At 47.5% G+C, this 23,015-nt stretch overlaps 1 pseudogene; it reads left to right on the forward strand.

Annotated features, from left to right (window-relative positions):
* Nucleotides 1-20,985: 20,985 nt before the first annotated feature.
* Nucleotides 20,986-22,989, forward strand: LOC119299525 (annotated as a pseudogene).
* The last annotated feature ends 26 nt before the right edge of the window (nucleotides 22,990-23,015 follow it).

A 23,015-nucleotide genomic window follows, 5' to 3' on the forward strand; every position in this document is an offset into this window, starting at 1 on the left:
GACAATATTGATTAAGTCATCCAACTCCCGCGGCTGGTTATACCTCCCAGCCGCGAGAGTTTTTCCTCGCACGATCCATTAGACTTAGCGTCAAACCTTACAACGGCTTGAAGATATCTACGCATACCCAAGTAGCAACACCGCAACAACTAGTGGATCAACACACTGAGGGAAATCTACATCTAGTCTAGAAAGCGGGGGGGATGACAACTGGAAGGGGGGCAGGGTGCCGCCAGGTGGAGGAGTCCGCCAAATTCTTGGTCACCTCCTGGTGCGCCTCCTGCCACTCTATGTATAGTTGGCCAAGAGGGGCACCCGCCAGGCTGCCTTTCCCCCCAAACTCGGTAGCGCCGACCCCATTTGCTTTGCCATGCCCCCCAAACATGGGGCATCTCCCTGGGTTGTGTTCCCCAAAGAAGGGGGGACACTGGCATTGTGGCAGAATTTATTTAGTAAACTTATAATGAGGTTGTACTTGAGCTCGTGGAAGAGCTTCGAAACACTCATGTTGGTCTATTTCAACACTTTGCTTTTTGTTCTTTTTTCTTTTTTCTTTTTGTTTGCTTTGTTTGTCATTTTATTTTGTTTCTTTTCAAGTTAGCTTTTAAAAACCAAACATCCAAAAATATAAAGTTTTCCTTCGCTCTTTTCAAGTTGCTTTTCTATTTGTATCGTTTGCTAACTTTTTACAACGGAGTTGATCTACGCCGACCAACAAGGAGCACGTAAATAGGGAGAGAAGCGTAGTCGTTCACGTATGTGATGTATGTCCTACGACTTCCAGGGATATCTCATCGGTTGGAGATGCTCTAAGCTGGTAAGACAACCTGTAATCTCGAACAACAAAGCCGCGTTAAATAGAGCATGTGGATAATCAAGGATGTGGAGTCTAGATGTTTCGGCGATGATTGTAGCATGAACATTGAATGGAAAATAAGCATACTTGACCGTAACAGAAAAAAGTTTGCTCTTATCGGAATTAAGGAGATGTCGTTGCATCAAGAAACCTTTTGTTGATGACAAGAGCGCGTGACCAACGGCATCATTTGATAACAACCTAGTGATCACAAAATGGACAAAAAAGGGTCGCCTATACACGACTAATTTGATCCGGTCGCCAATTTCGGAGGCGTCCTAACCGAGCCCCACCTGCAGTATCCCCGTCTCTGATTCATGCACTGCCTAACTTGAATTGATTAAAAATGGATCCTTCTCACTTCGCTTGCCAAGCCTCGGACTGCCCTTCGCCTATGACGCCGCGGCAAGCCACATCGTTGTCGGTTCCAGCTCCCTCCCGGGTCGGCCTGTCGCCCATGTCCCCGTGCTTCGACGCCCCCGTCTCAGTCTCAAATGTTGCCTTCTCTCCCATAAAAAGTCGGTTGACCCACGAGTTTTTGAGTTGCAATATTAGAAAAACTGGAGTAACAATATTCGTTGTTCATGCGCGTTCAAACTTGGAAACGTAGAAGAGTGTGGAAGAGAGAGTGACAGAAGAATGTGGCAACTCGTAGCGCAAGTAAGGATAACCAACAAGGAGTAATATTAGCCAGAGAATATGTTGCTACAGATCATTCATTGCCCTAGAGAGCAACATTATCTCTAACAAGAATAAAGGATAAACCATCTCGATCTCATGCCCTCCTCGTGTAGTATTTCATTCCTGCACACAATTGCATTACCATATTATATTTTGACGCAAACAGCAGGAGCTCTGCCTTTGCATTATAGAAGAAAGAGAAGTCATTACAAAACCACTAGAGCCTAGCTCAGACACCATACCCACGCACTCAGAACAACATGAAAAACATCACATCACGGGAAATCTCACATCTATACTACAGTGGTCCTCTTAGTTGCCTTCCAGAATAAATTAACCTCCTCCTTGATGAAAACAGCCAGAGAGATGGCCATCTGCTCCTTCTGGTCAAAAACCCTCCAGTTTCGCTCCATCCACAGATTCCACGCGGCATTACCACATTATAAATACTCTGGATAGCTTTGTTTGTCATTTTATTTTGTTTCTGTGCAAGATAGCTTTTAAAAAACAAAATTCCAAAAATATAATAAATTTTCTGATGTGGAGCATCCCAAGGTCATCCCCATGGACCTACCATCGTCTCACCAAGTGCCTAGCGGACCCATGACACAAGCACGTGCAAGAGCTCTCGAAACCGAGATGCCATCTCTTCTCTCACAAGTTCACTTCGATGCACATGAGACATGGCTACTACCTCAAATGGAGACATTATGCATACTCAGGTGTCAAGCAGTTAGCCATCAAGAAGCTAAGGAGCAAGGAGAATCCGAAGAGGAGGATGGACGTGAAGGAGAAGAGATGCGGAAGAAGCTACAGGCTCCGGACGACCGACCAAGGCCGGACGTCTGACGATCTCCAGGCTCCGAACGTCCGACACAACCACACCCGAGCCAAAACTACGGATTTCCGAAGCCACCCGGACGACCGGCGCCCAGACGACCGACCCCGACCGGACGAATCTACGGACATCTGGACCCTCGCGAGCCTCCGGACGACCGGAGACTCCCGAACGTCCGACCCCTGTGTGCTGTTATGTGTTGGGCCGCAGCCTTGTACCCCCCACTTCGTCCCCTTTTGCACTAAGACTATAAATAGAACTCCTATTCCTTCTAGATAGGGTTAGCATTGGTTTAGCTCATATTAGAGATAGAGCATTGCTCATCCACATCGGATCTACTCCACGAGAGATATTGCGGCCCCTCTTCGGAGAAGATCCCTTTGGATTCAAGACCTCCTTGCGGAGAAGACCTCAAGACCTCCTCACGGAGAAGACCGGTGACCTTTGCATCGTCCTTAGTTGTCCATGGATCGTGTGATCTCTTATGTACTCGAGGATCTAGCATATGTGTGACTATTTCTTGTTGGTTTAGTGATTTTTTTCTCGTGTTTCCCCTCGTGTTTTCCCTCGTGTTCTTCGTGTTCATCGAGGGATCCGCTCCTTTCGTGAAAGATCGGGCGATTAGGGTTCTACTCTACATCATCTTCGTATCTAGAGCCACGTTGGTCACTATTTTGGAGCCTCCCCGTGAAGGAAATATGCCCTAGAGGCAATAATAAAGTTATTATTTATTTCCTTATATCATGATAAATGTTTATTATTCACGCTAGAATTGTATTAACCGGAAACATAATACATGTGTGAGTACATAGACAAACAGAGTGTCACTAGTATGCCTCTATTTGACTAGCTCGTTGATCAAAGATCGTTATGTTTCCTAACCATAGACATGATTTGTCATTTGATTAACGAGATCACATCATTAGGAGAATGATGTGATTGACTTGACCCATTCCGTTAGCTTAGCACTTGATCGTTTGGTTTGTTGCTATTACTTTCTTCATGACTTATACATGTTCCTATGACTATGAGATTATGCAACTCCCGTTTACCGGAGGAACACTTTGTGTGCTACCAAACGTCACAACGTAACTAGGTGATTATAAAGGTGCTCTACAGGTGTCTCCGAAGGTACTTGTTGGGTTGGCGTATTTCGAGATTAGGATTTGTCACTCCAATTATCGGAGAGGTATCCCTGGGCCCTCTCGGTAATGCACATCACTTAAAGCCTTGCAAGCATTGCAACTAATGAGTTAGTTGCGGGATGATGTGTTACGGAACGAGTAAAGAGACTTGCCGGTAACGAGATTGAACTAGGTATTGAGATACCGACGATCGAATCTCGGGCAAGTAACATACTGATGACAAAGGGAACAACGTATGTTGTTATGAGGTCTGACCGATAAAAGATCTTCGTAGAATATGTGGGAGCCAATATAAGCATCCAGGTTCCGCTATTGGTTATTGACCGGAGATGTGTCTCGTTCATGTCTACATTGTTCTCGAACCCGTAGGGTCCGCACGCTTAACGTTACGATGACAGTTTCATTATGAGTTTATATATTTTGATGTACCGAAGGTCGTTCAGAGTCCCGGATATGATCACGGACATGATGAGGAGTCTCGAAATGGTCGAGACGTAAAGATCGATATATTGGACGGCTATATTCAGACACCGGAAGTGTTTCGGGTGATTCGGAAAAAACTGGAGTGCCAGAAGGGTTACCAGAACCCCCCGGGGAAGTATTGGGCCTTAGTGGGCCTGAGAGGAGAGAGAGGGCAGCAGCCCAGGAGGTGGCGCCCCCCATGGGGAGTCTGAATTGGACTAGGGGAGGGGGGCGCGGCCCCTCTTTCCCTCTCCCTCTCCCTCTCTTTCCTTTCCCCTTCTCTCTTCCTAGTTGGACTAGGAAAGGGGAGTCCCACTCCTACTAGGAGGAGGACTCCCCCTCCTTGGCGCGCCCCAAGGGCCGGCCGGCCTCTCCCCCTTACTCCTTTATATACGGGGGCAGGGGGCACCTCTAGACACATAAGTTGATCTTCGTGATCGTTCTCTTAGTCGTGTGTGGTGCCCCCCTCCACCATAATCCTCGATAATATTATAGCGGTGCTTAGGCGAAGCCCTGTGACGGTAGAACATCAAGATCGTCACCACGCCGTCGTGCTGACGGAACTCTTCCCCAACACTTTGCTGGATCGGAGTCCGGGGATCGTCATCGAGCTGAACGTGTGCTAGAACTCAGAGGTGCCGTAGTTTCAGTGCTTGATCGGTCGGGCCGTGAAGACGTACGACTACATCAACTGCGTTGTGCTAATGCTTCCGCTTCTGGTCTACGAGGGTACATAGACAACACTCTCCCCTCTCGTTGCTATGCATCACCATGATCTTGCGTGTGCGTAGGAATTTTTTTGAAATTACTACGTTCCCCAACAGTGGCATCCGAGCCTAGGTTTTATGCGTTGATGTTGTGCACGAGTAGAACACAAGTGAGATGTGGGCGATATAAGTCATACTGCTTACCAGCATGTCATACTTTGGTTCGGCGGTATTGTTGGATGATGCGGCCCGGACCGACATTACGTGTACGCTTACGCGAGACTGGTTCTACCAACATGCTTTGCACACAGGTGGCTGGCGGGTGTCAGTTTCTCCAACTTTAGTTGAACCAAGTGTGGCTACGCCCGGTCCTTGCGAAGGTTAAAACAACACCAACTTGACAAACTATCGTTGTGGTTTTGATGCGTAGGTAAGAACGGTTCTTGCTAAGCCCGTAGCAGCCACGTAAAACTTACAACAACAAAGTAGAGGACGTCTAACTTGTTTTTGCAGGGCATGTTGTGATGTGATATGGTCAAGACATGATGCTAAATTTTATTGTATGAGATGATCATGTTTTGTAACCGAGTTATCGGCAACTGGCAGGAGCCATATGGTTGTCGCTTTATTGTATGCAATGCAATTGCGCTGTAATGCTTTACTTTATCACTAAGCGGTAGCGATAGTCGTGGAAGCATAAGATTGGCGAGACGACAACGATGCTACGATGGTGATCAAGGTGTTGCGCCGGTGATGATGGTGATCATGACGGTGCTTCGAAGATGGAGATCACAAGCACAAGATGCTGATGGCCATATGATATCACTTATATTGATTGCATGTGATGTTTATCTTTTATGCATCTTATCTTGCTTTGATTGACGGTAGCATTATAAGATGATCCCTCACTAAATTATCAAAGTATAAGTGTTCTCCCTGAGTATGCACCGTTGCGAAAGTTCTTCGTGCTGAGACACCACGTGATGATCGGGTGTGATAGGCTCTACGTTCAAATACAACGGGTGCAAAACAGTTGCACATGCATAATACTCAGGTTAAACTTGACGAGCCTAGCATATAACAAATATGGCCTCGGAACACGGAGACCGAAAGGTCGAGCATGAATCATATAGTAGATATGATCAACATAGTGATGTTCACCATTGAAACTACTCCATCTCACGTGATGATCGGACATGGTTTAGTTGATTTGGATCACGTGATCACTTAGAGGATTAGAGGGATGTCTATCTAAGTGGGAGTTCTTAAGTAATATGATTAATTGAACTTTAATTTATCATAAATTTAGTCCTGGAAGTATTAGCATATCTATGTTGTAGATCAATAGCTCGCGTTTAGCTCCCCTGTTTTATTTTTGATATGTTCCTAGAGAAAACTAAGTTGAAAGATGTTAGTAGCAATGATGCGGATTGGATCCGTGATCTGACGTTTATCCTCATTGATGCACAGAAGAATTATGTCTTTAATGCACCGCTAGGTGACAAACCTATTGCAGGAGCAGATGCAGATGTTATGAACATTTGGCTAGCTCAATATAATGACTACTTGATAGTTTAGTGCACCATGCTTAAACGGCTTAGAATCCGGACTTCAAAGACGTTTTGAATGTCATGGACCATATGAGATGTTCCAGGAATTGAAGTTAATATTTCAAGCAAATACCCGAGTTGAGAGATATGAAGTCTCCAACAAGTTCTATAGCTAAAAGATGGAGGAGAATAGCTCAAGCAGTGAGCATGTGCTCAGATTGTCTGGGTACTACAATCGCTTGAATCAAGTGGGAGTTAATCTTTCAGATAAAATAGTGATTGACAGAATTCTCTAGTCATCATCACCAAGTTAGTAGAACTTCATGATGAACTATGATATGCAAGGGATAACGAAAACGATTCCCAAACTCTTCGTAATGCTGAAATCGACGAAGGTAGAAATCAAGAAAAATATCAAGTGTTGATGGTAGACAAGACCACTAGTTTCAAGAAAAGGGCAAAGGAAAGAAGGGGAACTTCAAGAAGAACGGCAAGCAAGTTACTGCTCAAGTGAAGAAGCCCAAGTCTGGTCCTAAGCCTGAGACTAAGTGCTTCTACTGCAAAGGGACTGGTCACTGGAAGCGGAACTGCCCCAAGTATTTGGCGGATAAGAAGGATGGCAAAGTGAATAAAGGTATATTTGATATACAGATTATTGATGTGTATTTTACTAGTGTTCGTAGAAACCCCTCGGTATTTGATACTGGTTCAGTTGCTAAGAGTAGTAACTCGAAACGGGAGTTGCAGAATGAACATAGACTAGTTAAGGGTGAAGTGACGATGTGTGTTGGAAGTGGTTCCAAGATTGATATGATCATCATCGCACACTCCCTATACTTTTGGGATTAGTGTTGAACCTAAATAAGTGTTATTTGGTGTTTGCGTTGAGCATGAATATGATTTAATCATGTTTATTGCAATACGGTTATTCATTTAAGTAAGAGAATACATTGTTGTTCTGTTTACATGAATAAAACCTTATATGGTTACACACCCAATGAAAATGGTTCATTGGATCTCGATCATAGTGATACACATATTCATAATATTGAAACAAAAAGATGCAAAGTTAATAATGATGGTGCAATTTATTTGTGGCACTGCCGTTTAGGTCATATTGGTGTAAAGCGCATGAAGAAAATCCATGCTGATGGGCTTTTGGAATCACTTGATTATGAATCGGTTGATGCTTGCAAACCATGCCTCATGGGCAAGATGACTAAGACTCCGTTCTCCAGAACAATGGAGCGAGCAACAGATTTGTTGGAAATCATACATACTGATGTATGTGGTCCGATGAATATTGAGGCTCGTGGCAGGTATCATTATTTTCTGATCTACACAGATGATATGAGCAGATATGAGTATATCTACTTGATGAAACACAAGTCTGAAACATTTGAAAAGTTCTAAGAATTTCAGAGTGAAGTTGAAAATCATCATAACAAGAAAATAATGTTTCTACGATCTGATCGTGGAGGAGAATATTTGAGTTACGAGTTTGGTCTACATTTGAAACAATGCGGAATAGTTTCGCAACTCACGCCACCCGGAACACCACAGCGTAATGGTGTGTCCGAACATCGTAATCATACTTTATTAGATATGGTGCGATCTATGATGTCTCTTACTGATTTACCGTTATCGTTTTGGGGTTATGCTTTAGAGACGGCTGCATTCACGTTAAATAGGACACCATCGAAATCCGTTGAGACGACGCCTTATGAACTGTGGTTTGGCAAGAAACCAAAGTTGTCGTTTCTGAAAGTTTGGGGCTGCGATGCTTATGTGAAAAAGCTTCAACCTGATAAGCTCGAACCCAAATCGGAGAAATGTGTCTTCATAGGATATCCAAAAGAAAATGTTGGGTACACCTTCTATCACAGATCCGAAGGCAATATATTTGGTGTTTTGAATGGATCCTTTCTAGAAAAGGAGTTTCTCTCGAAAGAAGTGAGTGGGAGGAAAGTAGAACTTGATGAGGTAACTGTACCTGCTCCCTTATTGGAAAGTAGTTCATCACAGAAATCTGTTCCTGTGACTACTACACCGATTAGTGAGGAAGCTAATGATGATGATCATGTAACTTCAGATCAAGTTACTACCGAACCTCGTAGGTAAACAAGAGTGAGATCCGCACCAGAGTGGTACGGTAATCCTGTTCTGGAGGTCATGTTACTTGACCATGACGAGCCTACGAACTATGAGGAAGCGATGATGAGCCCAGATTCTGTGAAATGGCTTGAGGCCATGAAATCTGAGATGAGATCCATGTATAAGAACAAAGTATGGACTTTGATTGACTTGCCCAAAGATCGGCGAGCCATTGAGATTAAATGGATCTTCAAGAGGAAGACGGACGCTGATAGTAGTGTTACTATCTACAAAGCTAGAATTGTTGCAAAAAGGTTTTCGACAAGTTCAAGGTGTTGACCACGATGAGAATTTCTCACTAGTATCTATGCTTAACTCTGTCCGAATCATGTTAGCTATTGCCGCATTTTATGAAATCTGGCAAATGGATAAACAAAACTGCATTCCTTAATAGGATTTATTAAAGAAGAGTTGTATATGATGGAACCAGAAGGTTTTGTCGATCCTAAAGGTACTAACAAAATATGCAAGCTCCAGCGATCCATCTATGGACTGGTGCAAGCATCTCGGAGTTGGAATATATGCTTTGATAAGTTGATCGAAGCATATAGTTTTATACAGACTTGCGGTGAAGCCTGTATTTACAAGAAAGTGAGTGGGAGCACTACAGCATTTCTGATAAGTATATGTATGACATATTGTTGATCGGAGATGATGTAGAATTATTCTGCAAAGCAGAAAGGAATGATTGAAAGGAGTTTTTTCAAAGAAAGACCTCGGTGAAGCTACTTACATATTGAGCATCAAGATCTATAGAGATAGATCAAGACGCTTGATAAGTTTTTTCAATGAGTACATACCTTGACAAGATTTTGAAGTAGTTCAAAATGGAACAGTCAAAGGAGTTATTCCCTGTGTTACAAGGTGTGAAGTTGAGTAAGACTCAAAACCCGACCACGACAGAAGATAGAGAGAGAATGAAAGTCATTCCCTATGCCTCAGCCATAGGTTCTATAAAGTATGCCATGTTGTATACCAGACCTATTGTATACCCTGCCCCGAGTTTGGCAAGGGAGTACCATAGTGATCTAGGAGTAGATCACTGGACATTGGTAAAAAATATCCTTAATGGAATAAGGATATGTTTCTCGATTATGGAGGTGACAAAAGGTTCGTCGTAAAGGGTTACGTCGATGCAAGTTTTGACACTGATCCAGATGACTCTAAGTCTCAATCTGGATACATATTGAAAGTGGGAGCAATTATCTAGAGTAGCTCCGTGCAGAGCATTGTTGACATAGAAATTTGCAAAATACGTACGGATCTGAATGTGGCAGACCCGTTGACTAAACTTCTCTCACAAGCAAAACATGATCACATCTTAGTACTCTTTGGGTGTTAATCATATAGCGATGCGAACTAGATTATTGACTCTAGTAAACCCTTTGGGTGTTGGTCACATGTCGATGTGAACTATGGGTGTTAATCACATGGTGATGTGAACTGTTGGTATTAAATCACATGGCGATGTGAACTAGATTATTGACTCTAGTGCAAGTGGGAGACTGAAGGAAATATGCCCTAGAGGCAATAATAAAGTTATTATTTATTTCCTTATATCATGTCGATGTGAACTAGAATTGTATTAACCGGAAACACAATACATGTGTGAATACATAGACAAACAGAGTCACTAGTATGCCTCTACTTGACTAGCTCGTTGATCAAAGATGGTTATGTTTCCTAACCATAGACATGAGTTGTCATTTGATTAACGGGATCACATCATTAGGAGAATGATGTGATTGACTTGACCCATTCTGTTAGCTTAGCACTTGATCGTTTAGTTTGTTGCTATTGTTTTCTTCATGACTTATACATGTTCCTATGACTATGAGATTATGCAACTCCCATTTACTGGTGGAACACTTTGTGTGCTACCAAACATCACAACGTAACTGGGTCATTATAAAGGTGCTCTACAGGTGTCTCCGAAGGTACTTGTTGGGTTGGCGTATTTCGAGATTAGGATTTGTCACTCCAATTGTGAGAGAGGTATCTCTGGGCCGTCTCGGTAATGCACATCACTTAAAGCCTTGCAAGCATTGCAACTAATGAGTTAGTTGCGGGATGATGTGTTACGGAACGAGTAAAGAGACTTGCCGGTAACGAGATTGAACTAGGTATTGAGATACCGACGATCGAATCTCAGGCAAGTAACATACCGATGACAAAGGGAACAACGTATGTTGTTATGCGGTCTGACCGATAAAATATCTTCATAGAATATGTGGGAGACAATATGAGCATCCAGGTTCCGCTATTGGTTATTGACCGGAGACGTGTCTCGGTCATGTCTACATTGTTCTCGAACCCGTAGGGTCCGCACGCTTAACGTTACGATGATAGTTTCATTATGAGTTTATATATTTTGATGTACCGAAGGTTGTTCGGAGTCCCGGATATGATCACGCACATGACGAGGAGTCTCGAAATGGTCGAGACGTAAAGATCGATATATTGGACGGCTATATTCGGACACTGGAAGTGTTTTGGATGATTTCGGAGAAAACTGGAGTGCCGGAAGGGTTACCGGAACCCCCCGGGGAAGTATTGGGCCTTAGTGGGCCTGAGGAGAGAGAGAGGGCAGCAGCCCAGGAGGTGGCGCGCCCCCTCCCATGGGGAGTCCAAATTGGACTAGGGGAGGGGGGCGGCCCCTCTTTCCCTCTCCCTCTCTTTCCTTTCCCCTTCTCTCTTCCTAGTTGGACTAGGAAAGGGGAGTCCTACTCCTACTAGGAGGAGGAATCCCCCCTCCTTGGCGCGCCCCAAGGGTCGGCCGGCCTCTCCCCCTTGCTCCTTTATATACAGGGGCAAGGGGCACCTCTAGACACACAAGTTGATCTTCGTGATCGTTCTCTTAGCCGTGTGCGGTGCCCCCCTCCACTGTAATCCTCGATAATATTGTAGCGGTGCTTAGGCGAAGCCCTACGACGGTAGAACATCAAGATCGTCACCACGCCATCGTGCTGACGGAACTCTTCCCCGACACTTTGCTGGATCGGAGTCCGGGGATCGTCATCGAGTTGAACGTGTGCTAGAACTCGGAGGTGCCGTAGTTTCGGTGCTTGATCGGTCGGGCCGTGAAGACGTACGACTACATCAACCGCGTTGTGCTAACGCTTCCGCTTCTGGTCTACGAGGGTACGTAGACAACACTCTCCCCTCTTGTTGCTATGCATCACCATGATCTTGCGTGTGCATAGGAATTTTTTTGAAATTACTACGTTCCCCAACACCCCGTTGTGTTTCTAGCCTAGTTTTTGTTGATTTTGTCCATAATTCAAAAATTCACCACAAAAACAGCCTCAATTTTTTTGTGATTTGTTGGTGTGTTGAAATTTTGTTGGATTTAATCCGTGGATTTGCTTTGTCTTGAGTGGATCTAGCTTTTTCCCCCCTTTCCCCACCCTTTCCATCCACGAAATCGGCCGAATTTGACCATTTTTCGCCATCAGCATCACGAACCCGTCCTGTTCATCCCGTGCCCGACATTTCTCCCAGGCACCGGACATCCGACCGCTTACGGACGTCCGACGACCGGACGACCGGCCCATCCCGGACGTCCGAAGATCCCTGACAAAAGTGAGTTTTCTAAGTTTTGGTCACCACCACTGTCCCACTTCCGCATACGCACCATCACCACTTCCGCATACCACTACCATTGCTTACCCGTTTCGCTCTCTGACATGTTTTGCCACTTCGAGATTTGAGAATTTGAGTTGCGGTTCCGTGTCCTATTGTGTTTCGGCTATTTATGTACGGTTCAACATCAACTTCACCGCCACTCATCTTCGCCGCGGACGCGTCATCAACAACGATCACCTCAACTACATCTTGGTATTCGTGCCACAATTTTGACACCATCAACTGTTTCTTGCTTACAAGGACCAACGGGCGGTAACCTCTCCTTGCTATTGGACATATCATTCTTGCCATTACATTGATAGCCATCATAGCCTTACTCCTTTGCGTCGCTTACCCATCGAGACTAGCTTTTGAGTATTGCACGCAACGAGACTTATGCACATTAGTGATCATACTTCCCATAGCATACATACATCATTGGTGCATATCTTGGTATCATCTCTTGTGTCACAAGGTTGTCATTGCATACACAATTGCTATCTTGGTTCGTGAAGCATTGCATGAGAAAAAAGCTGAAACAACAAAGAGCCAAACAAGCTTTTAAGCAAAAGGGAAAGATGAGCAAAGAGATTTTAAGCAAGAACCATAGCATCATACAACATTAAGATTGTCATATTAGATCATCTTGGATCATATCATAGAAACACCTTGCATAGAGCATACTTGGGATAGAAGTTGTTGCATTTTTGCTAAGTAGGTTGTGCACAAGTCTTTGGATCTGCCTATTGTGCAATCGTGCTAGCATCTCTCTAGTGTTGTGCAACAAGAGCATTTTTGTGGATTCCACATTTTGGCTCATCCTTGGTTGCACGACCCCACTTATCTTTTTGCGTGTGTGTTTCTGTGTACCGTATATTGTTTGGTCTACTCATTGCATTGCAAACTTGCGAATATTTTCCAACATTATTGAAGCTCACTTACAATCGCATCATATTTTGTGTCACCATCCTAACCAAGCTCCACCATAAGCTTTTACTTGTGTAGGTGTGAGAAACCGACAAGAATTGGTACCAATTGTGCTATTTCCTTGTCCACATTGGAGTGATCATTGATCCACCTTCAACTTCGGTCAAGGTACATTTGGTATACGTTCTTCTCTTTCTACCACTCACATTTTTCTCTTGAAATAATGGATAGGCCAAGTACTTGTACCAACCCACTCTTCATTGAGCACGACGACGACATGAACTCCTACGTCACCAAGAGCCACCTCTTTGGTGCACAACGTGCTTTGCATCAAGAGCAACAGGCAATGAGTGAACGCATCGACAACCTCGCCGCCGACTTACGACTCTCCGAGCAACGTATAAGGGACTACTTCGACCACAAGCTCGACGATCACAAGAGAGCGACGCAAGAATGGACGAGATTCGCGCTTTGTTGCTCAACTGCTCTTCTTCCACTCCGTCCTCTTCAATAAGGAGCCGCTCAAGTCGACACTCCAACTTCACCCTCTCCGGCTCAAGTACACCGACATCAAACACTCTTCGACGTGCCACGCGCAACGATCGTCAAGAAAACCTAAATCCTCTACGCGACACCGACTCTCAAGAGCACCGACAACGTCACACCCAAGCGGCCTTTGCACAAGCACGAGAACGGCAACACCAACGCCAACATGAAGAGGAAGAGCGAGCGCGTCTACATCAAGAAGCACAAGATGCCGAGGCACAACGCCAAGAACAATAACTCCGTGAAGCTCAAGCAATTGAGGTGCAACGTGCCCTTTGAGATTCAAGTCGAGCCATAGCCAACCGAGGCCGACAAGCTTGTGAACATGAAGAAGCACTTCGCGAAGAAGCTCACGAACGAAGATTTCAAACTCGCATGCAACGTCAAGCTCGACAAGTTCCTCCACAAGCTCGCCAAGGACATCAAGTTCACAAGAGCATGAAGACAATGGGAATCCTCCACGATAGGACCAACATGAGGTCGACAACCCTCCTCGCCAAGAGCAAAACGAGTTTGACAATCATCAACAACATGGGCGTCATCATCCCCGACCCCAACACAATGAAGAGCAACGCTACGGCAAGCTAAAGTTCACCATGCCCAAGTTCAATGGAAGCAACGATCCCGAAGAGTACCTTTCATGGGCATTGAAGGTCGACAAAATCTTCCGTTTGCACAACTACGACGAAGAGAAGAAGATCGTGATGGCATCCCTTGAGTTCCAAGACTATGTCCTCATTTGGTGGGAACAAGTCATCAAGCGTCGTGAGGCAAGAGGTGAACCACACATCACTACTTTGGCGCAGATGAAGGATGTCATGAGAGCACGCTTCATGCCTACCTACTACAACCGCGACCTCTTCAAGAAACTCCAACTACTCAAGCAAGCAACCAAGAGCGTTGAAGAGTACTACAAGGAGATGGAGATTGCCATGATATGAGCCATTGTCACGGAAGATGATGAGCAAACTATGGCACGTTTCTTGAATGGACTCAACCATCCTATCAAGAAGATCGCCGACTTCCAACCATACTCGAACCTCATCGAGCTAGTGCATCAAGCTACCAAAGCGGAACGTCAAGTGCAAGACGATTACAAGTATGCCAAGTTCTCATCCAAGTCATACGACTTCTCCAACAACCAAGCTTCAACGACTCCAACACCGTCTACCAAGCCTTCTACAAGCAACATCGACAAGTCGAGTTCCAAGAAAGCTTCGTCAACCCCAAGTCATACTACAACAACCAACTTCAAGCCGGGAGCTTCATCAACATCTACTCCAACCGATGAGACCGTCAAGACAAGTTCCTCCAAATGCTTCACATGCGGAGGTCGAGGCCACAAGTCCTACGAGTGCACCAACAAGCGGACCATGATCCTTAATGACAACGACACTTATGACTCAATGAGTGAAGGAGAAATGGAAGCCCTTGAGCAAGTGGCCATACACCGGCAAGTGAACGATGAAGAGGAACAAGTCTTTTGCGATGAAGATTCAAGTCCCGCTCTAGTTGTCTCCAAGGTCTTGACTCTTCAACATCACCAAGAAGAAGACCAAAGATGCCATACTTTCATACCTAGGCCGGCATCAATGGACGATCCGTCAAGGTCATCATCGATGGAGGGAGTTGTCATAACCTCGCAAGTGAAGAACTTTGCTCCAAGCTGCAATTGCCCAAGACGAAGCATCCACATCCCTACAAAGTTCAATGGCTTAGCGACTCCGGCACTATCCAAGTCGAGCATCGAGTACAAGTCTCCTTCAAAATTGGCGCCTACAAAGACACTTTGGAGTGCGATGTCGTTCCAATGACCGTTTGCTACCTTCTTCTTGGACGCCCATGGCAATTTGATAGAGGTGTCATCCACAACGGCCGAACGAACCACTACATCTTCAAGATGAAAGGAAAGGAGTACGTACTTCGACCCATGTCTCCAAGCCAAGTGATCGCCAACAAGAAAGCCACCCATCGTGGAGAGAATAGTGAGAGAGCGAGCCACCAAAAAGAGAGTGAGCGCCACAAGCCCAAATCGAGTGCCTCCACGATGAGCGACAAGAACTTAGTTCTATTTTCCACCAAAAGTGAGATAAGAGGAGTGTGTGAGAACCCATCTAGTGTCCTATACTATGTCCTTTTATGCAAGGACAATGCAACACAAGCTAACACCTCTCACGCTCTACCTTTAGTGTTGTCTTCTCTTTTGCAGGAATTTCAAGATGTTTTCCCCGATGAGCTACCTCCAGGACTACCTCCACTACGAGGCATCGAGCACTACATCGACCTCATCCCCGGAGCACCTCTTCCGAACAAATCTCCCTACCGCGTCAACCCCGAAGAAACCAAAAAAATACAAAGGCAAGTAAAGCATCTCATAGACCATGGACATGTGCGTGAAAGTTTGAGCCCTTGTGCCGTCCCGGTCATTCTTGTGCCAAAACGAGATGGTAGCTTTCGCATGTGCTCCGATTGTAGACCTATCAATGCTATCACCGTTCGCTATAGGTATCCCATTCCACGCCTTGATGATATGCTTGATGAACTTAGTGGTGCCACTATCTTTTCAAAAATTGATCTTAAAAGTGGTTACTATCAAATCCGCATACAAGAGGGTGATGAATGGAAAACCGCTTTCAAAACCAGGTTTGGATTATATGAGTGGTTAGTCATGCCTATGGGTCTATCGGAAGCACCAGGTACTTTTATGCGCCTTATGAATCATGTCTTTCGCCCTTACATTGGTGTGTTTGTTGTGGTCTACTTCGATGATATCCTTGTTTATAGCAAATCTCTTCAAGATCATGTCGCCCATGTTCGAACCGTTTTGCAAACTCTTCGAAACGAGCATCTCTTTGCTAACATGGAAAAGTGCCTTTTCAGCGTTGATACGCTTGTTTTATTGGGTTTTGTTGTATCTTCTAAGGGTGTTCATGTAGATGAGTCCAAGATCAATCCTATTAAGACTTGGCCCCAACCAACCAACTTGCAACAAGCGCATAGCTTTCTTGGCCTTGCGGGTTTCTATCGTCGCTTTGTGAAAGATTTTAGCACCATTGCTTCTTCTTTGCATGCTTTGAGCAAGAAGAATGCGCCTTTTGTTTGGGGACCATCCCAAGATACCGCTTTCAATGAGCTTAAGAATTTGCTTACTCATTCTCCCGTGCTTGCTTTACCCAACTTTGACAAGCCTTTTGAGATTCATTGTGATGCTAGTGGTAATGGCATAGGAGGTGTGTTAACGCAAAAGAAGCGCCTCGTAGCTTACTTTAATGAGAAACTTTCCAGAGCGCAACTCAATTACCCCATCTATGACAAAGAGTTATATGCTTTAGTGCGAGTTTTGCACGAATGGGAACACTATCTTCACCCTCATGAATTCATCATTCATACCGATCATGAAACGCTCAAGTACCTTAAGGGTCAAACCAAGTTGAACAAGTGTCATGCTAAATGGAGTGAATTTATTGAGTCTTTTCCTTATATCATCAAGTACATTAAAGGTAAGGAAAATATTGTGGCGGATGCCCTTTCCCGCATATGCATGCTTGCTACTCAACTTGAATTGGATGTCATTGGCTTTGAGCACATAAAAGACTTGTATGAGCATGATCGTACTTTTGCTACTCCTTATGCCAAATGTTTGACACATACATCTTAGGAACGCTATTACATCAAAGATGGATATCTTATGAGCGCTAACAAGCTTTGCATCCCCGAGTATTCTCTTCGTTTGTTGCTTTTGCAGGAATCTCATGGAGGAGGACTAATGGGACATTTTGGACGCGACAAGACTTTTGCTACGCTCTCCAAGAATTATTTTTGGCCCAAGATATTTCGCGACGTCAACCGCTTCACCAACCGATGCTCTACATGTCGCAAAGCTAAGTCTAGAGCTCAATCCCATGGAATTTATATGCCTCTCCCAATTCCATATCAACCATGGGAAGATATTAGCATGGATTTTGTACTTGGATTGCCTAGGGCTAGAAATGGAAAAGATTCGGCATTTGTCGTTGTGCACCGATTCTCTAAGATGGCACATTTCATTCCTTGCAACAAGATAGACGATGCTTCACATGTTGCCAACCTCTTTTGTAGGGAAATATTGCGTCTACATGGAGTGCCAAAGACGATCGTCTCAGACCGCAACGTCAAGTTCCTAAGCTACTTTTGGAAGACCCTATGCGCCAAGCTCGGAATCAAGCTACTCTTCTCCACAGCATATCATCTACAAACCGACGGCCAAACGAGGTGACCAACCGCACACTCTCCGCTCTACTTCGAGTACTCATCAAGAAGAACATCAAGGAGTGGGAGGAGTGTCTACCTATCGCCGAGTTCGCCTACAACCGAGTAAGACACTCAACAACTGGTAAGTCCCCCTTCGAGGTTGTCTACGAATTCAACCCATTGTCACCATTGGACATTCTTCCTCTACCACTACAAGAGCGCATCAATATGGACGCAAGTGCACGTGTGAACCATCTCAAGAAGGTGCATGAAGATACAAGGCACACCATCGAGCACCAAGTACAACGACTTGCGACCAAGCTCAACATCAACAAGCAACCCATGGTATTCGACATTGGTGATATTGTGTGGCTACACCTTTGCAAAGACCGCTTCCCCACCGAACGCAAGTCCAAGCTTCTACCTCGAGCGGATGGACCCTTCAAGGTGCTTGCACGCTACAACAACAACGCTTACAAGATCGACCTCCCGCGCGACAAGTACAACATGAGCGACATCTTCAATGTCAAGGACCTCTCGCCCTACCATGGTGATGAAGAATTTGATCAGAGGTCGGATCTTCCCCAAGGGAGGGGAGATGATGCGGAGCATCCCAAGGTCATCCCCATGGACCTACCATCGTCTCACCAAGTGCCTAGCGGATCCATGACACGAGCACGTGCAAAAGCTCTCGAAACCGAGGTGACATCTCTCCTCTCACAAGTTCACTTCGATGCACATAAGACATGGCTACTACCTCAAACAGAGACATTATGCATACTCAGGTGTCAAGGAGTTAGCCATGAAGAAGCTAAGGAGCAAGGAGAATCCGAAGAGGAAGATGGATGTGAAGAAGAAGAGATGCGGAAGAAGCTACAGGCTCCGACGACCGACCAGGGCCAGACGTCTGACGATCTCCAGGCTCCGGACGTCCGACCCAGACCGGACGTCCGACACAACCACATCCGAGCCAAAACTACGGATTTTCGAAGCCACCCGGACGACCGGCGCCCGGACGACCGGCCCCGACCGGACGTCCGGCCGAAGCCCACCCGAGCCGAATCTACGGATGTCCGACAGGCACCGGACGTCCGGACCCTCGCGAGCCTCCGGACGACCGGAGACTCCCGGACATCCGACCCCTGTGTGCTGTTATGTGTTGGGCCACAGCCTTGTACCCCCCACTTCGTCCCCTTTTGCACTAAGACTATAAATAGAACTCCTATTCCTTCTAGCTAGGGTTAGCATTGGTTTAGCTCATATTAGAGATAGAGCATTGCTCATCCACATCGGATCTACTCCACGAGAGAGATTGCGGCCCCTCTTCGGAGAAGATCCCTTTGGATTCAAGACCTCCTTGCGGAGAAGAGCTCAAGACCTCTTCACGGAGAAGACCGGCTACCTTTGTATCGTCCTTAGTTGTTCGTGGATCGTGTGATCTCTTATGTACTCGAGGATCTAGCATATGTGTGACTATTTCTTATTGGTTTAGTGATTTTATCGTGTTTCCTATCGTGTTTCCCCTCGTGTTTTTCCTCGTGTTCATCGCGGGATCCGCTCCTTTCGTGAAAGATCGGACGATTAGGGTTTTACCCTATATCATTTTCCTTCGCTCTTTTCAAGTTGCCTTTTTCATTTGCATCGTTTGCTTTGACTTTTTACAGCGGAGTTGATCTATGTCGACCGACAAGGAACACATAAAGAGGAACAGAAGCGTGAACGTTTACGGACATGACGTATTTCCTACGACTCCGAGAGTCCCAGGTATACCTCATCTATTGAAGATGCTCTAAGCTGATGGCAAGACAACCTGTGTTTTTTTGCACGTGAAGACAACCTGTAATCTTAAACAACAAAGCCGCGTTAAACAGAACACGTGGATGATCAAGGACGTGGAGTCTAGAAGTTTTGGCGATGATTGTAGCATGAAAACTGAATGGAAAATAAGCGTACTTGACCGTAACAGAAAAAAGCTTTGCCCTTCTCGGAATTATGGAGAGGTCGTTGCATCAAAAACCATTAGCTGATGACATGAGCGGCGTAACCAACGGCATCATCATTTGATATAACAACCCAATGATCACAAATATGGTCAAAAAAGGGTCACCTATACAGGACTAATTTGATCTGGTTGCCAATTTTGGAGGCGTCCTAACCGAGCCGTCGCTGGCCACCCGCAACATCCACATCTTTGATTTGCGCTTTGCCTAATCCGAACTTCCTAAAAAGGATCCTCTCATCCGTAATTGTCAATCCACTGACTGATGTTCGCCCATGATGTCGTGGCAAGCCACATCGTAGCTGGTTCCAGCTCCCTTTTGGCTCGGCCTCGCCCGTGTCCCCGTGCTTTGACGCCCTGTCTTATTCTATCTGAATCTAGATGCCAGTCGTGCGGCAGCATTACATCAGGATACGGTAGAGGCTGGCAGTTCTGCCAGTGCCACATCGCCTGATGCACTGACACGTTCACGCGCTGCCTCTGTCTCTGCCGGCGAGGCACCAACGGAGGCGAGAGGAAAGGGGTGGCGGGGGACTTGCCCTTGGCCTTGCTGCCGCTGGCGCCGGAGAAGAGGCCCATCTCGATGTGGTTGTGGTGGCTAGGGTTTGTCGGCGACGAGGGAGCAAAGGATGGCAGATGTGGACGGCGAGTTTGGATGAGGACGGCCCCGCCGCACGGTCGGCTTAAAAAAGAACGAGCGTCGTCGCTGACGCGTGGGCCTGTCGTTATAAATTAAACTGATCGCGTTGGTAACAGGTAGTTGGACGGCCGTCATGCGGGGACGCGGCGGACAGCGGGAATGCGCGCGAAGTGTCCATGCGGTGTCCGCGCCGGCGTATTTGGGACGTAAATTTGGGCCGCAAATACGTCGGCGCGGACGCGACGCGGACGTGATTTGGATTTGGATCGGCGCGTTGGGCCGCCATTTTTGTCCGCGCCGACCCAAAAGGACGCAGACGGACGAAATGGGTCGGCCCTTTGGAGTTGCACTAATCCTGCCCCAACTAATAGCCAGAGAATATGTTGCTAGATCATCCATTGCCCTAGAGAGCAACATTCTCTGTAACGAGAATAAAGGAGTAAACATCTCCATCTTCCATGCCCTCCTCGTGGTCGTGGGCATTTAATTCCTGCACGCAATTGCATTAGTACATTATAAATACGCTGGAGCACGAGCTAATCTGCAGGGCGCACACACTGCAATCACTCGTCAAGCACACACTAAAACCGGCAGCGAGTTATACACGTAGGTAACACAAGGAAAGGATGGATCGCCGCGCTAGCTCTGTCGTCCCGAGCGTCTGCGTCCAGATCCCCGACCAGCCCCAGCTGCCGACCACACCGTTCGAGCCGCACAAGGCCATACATACACTGACCCCTTGCGTCCGCTCCGGCGACGGCGACGACGTGGCGCCGCCGGAGCGCCGGCTCACCGTGCTGGCCATGCAGCTCGCGGTCCTCGAGAAGGTCGTGAGCCTCCTCGGCACGTTGGCCTTCATCACGGCCACGGTGGCCCTGCTCGGCGGCTTCGCCATCACGCTCGGCCGCACCGACTTCTGGTGCATCACCGTGCTGCTGCTCACCGAGGGCGCCCGCATCCAGGGCCGCAGCCACGAGCTGGAGTGGCAGCAGAGGGCCACGCCCACGTGGCGCCCGCCCGTGTAGTGGGCCGCCGTCGGCCACGTCTTCCACTGGCTCCAGCTGCTGTCCGCCAAGGTGTGCGCCGCCGTCTCCCTCGTCCGCCTCCTCACCCAGCGCTACGGCGGCGACAGCTGGACCAACCGCCGCGCCGCGCTCAACATATTCTACGGGCTCGCGCTCCTGGAGTCGCTGCTGTTCCTCGTGGAGAAGGCCCTGTGGCAGTGGAGGGTGGGGCACCAGCGCCTCCTCGAGCGCGTCGCCATGGAGTGCCACCTCGCCACCCCGTCTGGCCTCGTCGCCGTCCGCCGCTTCTTCTACGAGTCTTACTCCCGGAGCCTGAATGAGAGCATCTTCGATGGCCTGCGCATGAACCTCGTGTCCTACGCCGACGACATGCTCACCGCGGGCTCGTACGACGACCAGAGCCTCGGGGCCGGCATCCTTGGCGCGCTCGCCGAGTCCCACGGCCTCGCTGATCCCATGATCCGCAAGATCGGCATGTCCGCGTCCACCATCGAGCGGCTCGTCCAGATGCTCAGCTGGAAGAGCACGTCCGAGATGGACGTGCGCAGATCGGCCGCGGTTGTCGTCTCCATGCTCACCGAGAGGAAGCTCGTCGCCCTCCGCGTCGCCAGCATCCCTGGGGCGATGGCGTCCGTCGCTTCGTTGCTGTACGCCGACCTCGACGAGCTCAACCTCCTCGGCCTCTCCATCCTCAATAAGCTGGCGCACGACCATGGCAACTGCGACAAGATCGGCAAGACCCGTGATCTCCTTGACAAGATTGTTTCCTACTGTAGCATCGCTGGCGTGGGACAGGCAGAAGCACCGACGACGACGGACATGCGACTGAAGGCGGTGAAGCAGTCGCTCCTCGTGGTGAAGAGCCTGACGGACATGACCGGAACCATCGGGAAGCTTCTTCGGAGGGAGCTCTCCGACATCGTGTTCACCGTGAGCAATCTCAGGGAGGTGCTGGAGCAGCGTGACGGAAAGGTCCAGTCGGAGCTGCAGCAGCTGGCGATCGAGGTACTGACGAGCCTCGCCATGGACAAGGAGGCGAGGGAGATGATAGGCGCGACGGGGGGCGTGATCGAAGAGCTGGTCGCGATATTTCTACCGGAACAGGACCAGGCGAGGGTAAACCGGCAGACGGACGCGATCCGGGTGGAGGCCGGCGAGGCGCTGGCCATGCTTGCGCTGGAAAGCAGGACCAACTGCGGCACCATAATAATGGCTTGCGGCGGAGGCGTGGAGCGGCTGGTCGAGGCTCTGAGTGACCCCATCGTCGTCATCGGGGCGGCGACAATCCTGCGCAACCTGTGCACCTTCGCCGGGGACGAGTGGCACCTGGCCTCGGCATGCGTGACAGAAAAGGCGCTGGTGCAAACGCTGCTGCAGATCCTGCGGGAGTACAGCCGCCCGTGCGTCGCCGTCCCCCGGATCCGCCGTTACACCATCGAGCTCACCGTCGCCATGATGCGGCTGGACCCGCGTTACATCGCCATGTTTGTGGAGCATGGGATGGAAGGCGAACTGAGGCGCATCGCGGGCACCACCTCGGAGCTCGAGTGCTACAACGGCTGCTCGCTTGTCACGTCTGCATTGGAGCTGATGAAGATGTCCTGAAATTTCCTGCGTCAGAGCTTGACTCT

This window comes from Triticum dicoccoides, chromosome 5A (genome assembly GCF_002162155.2).
Source record: "Triticum dicoccoides isolate Atlit2015 ecotype Zavitan chromosome 5A, WEW_v2.0, whole genome shotgun sequence".
Taxonomy (NCBI): Eukaryota; Viridiplantae; Streptophyta; class Magnoliopsida; order Poales; family Poaceae; genus Triticum; species Triticum dicoccoides.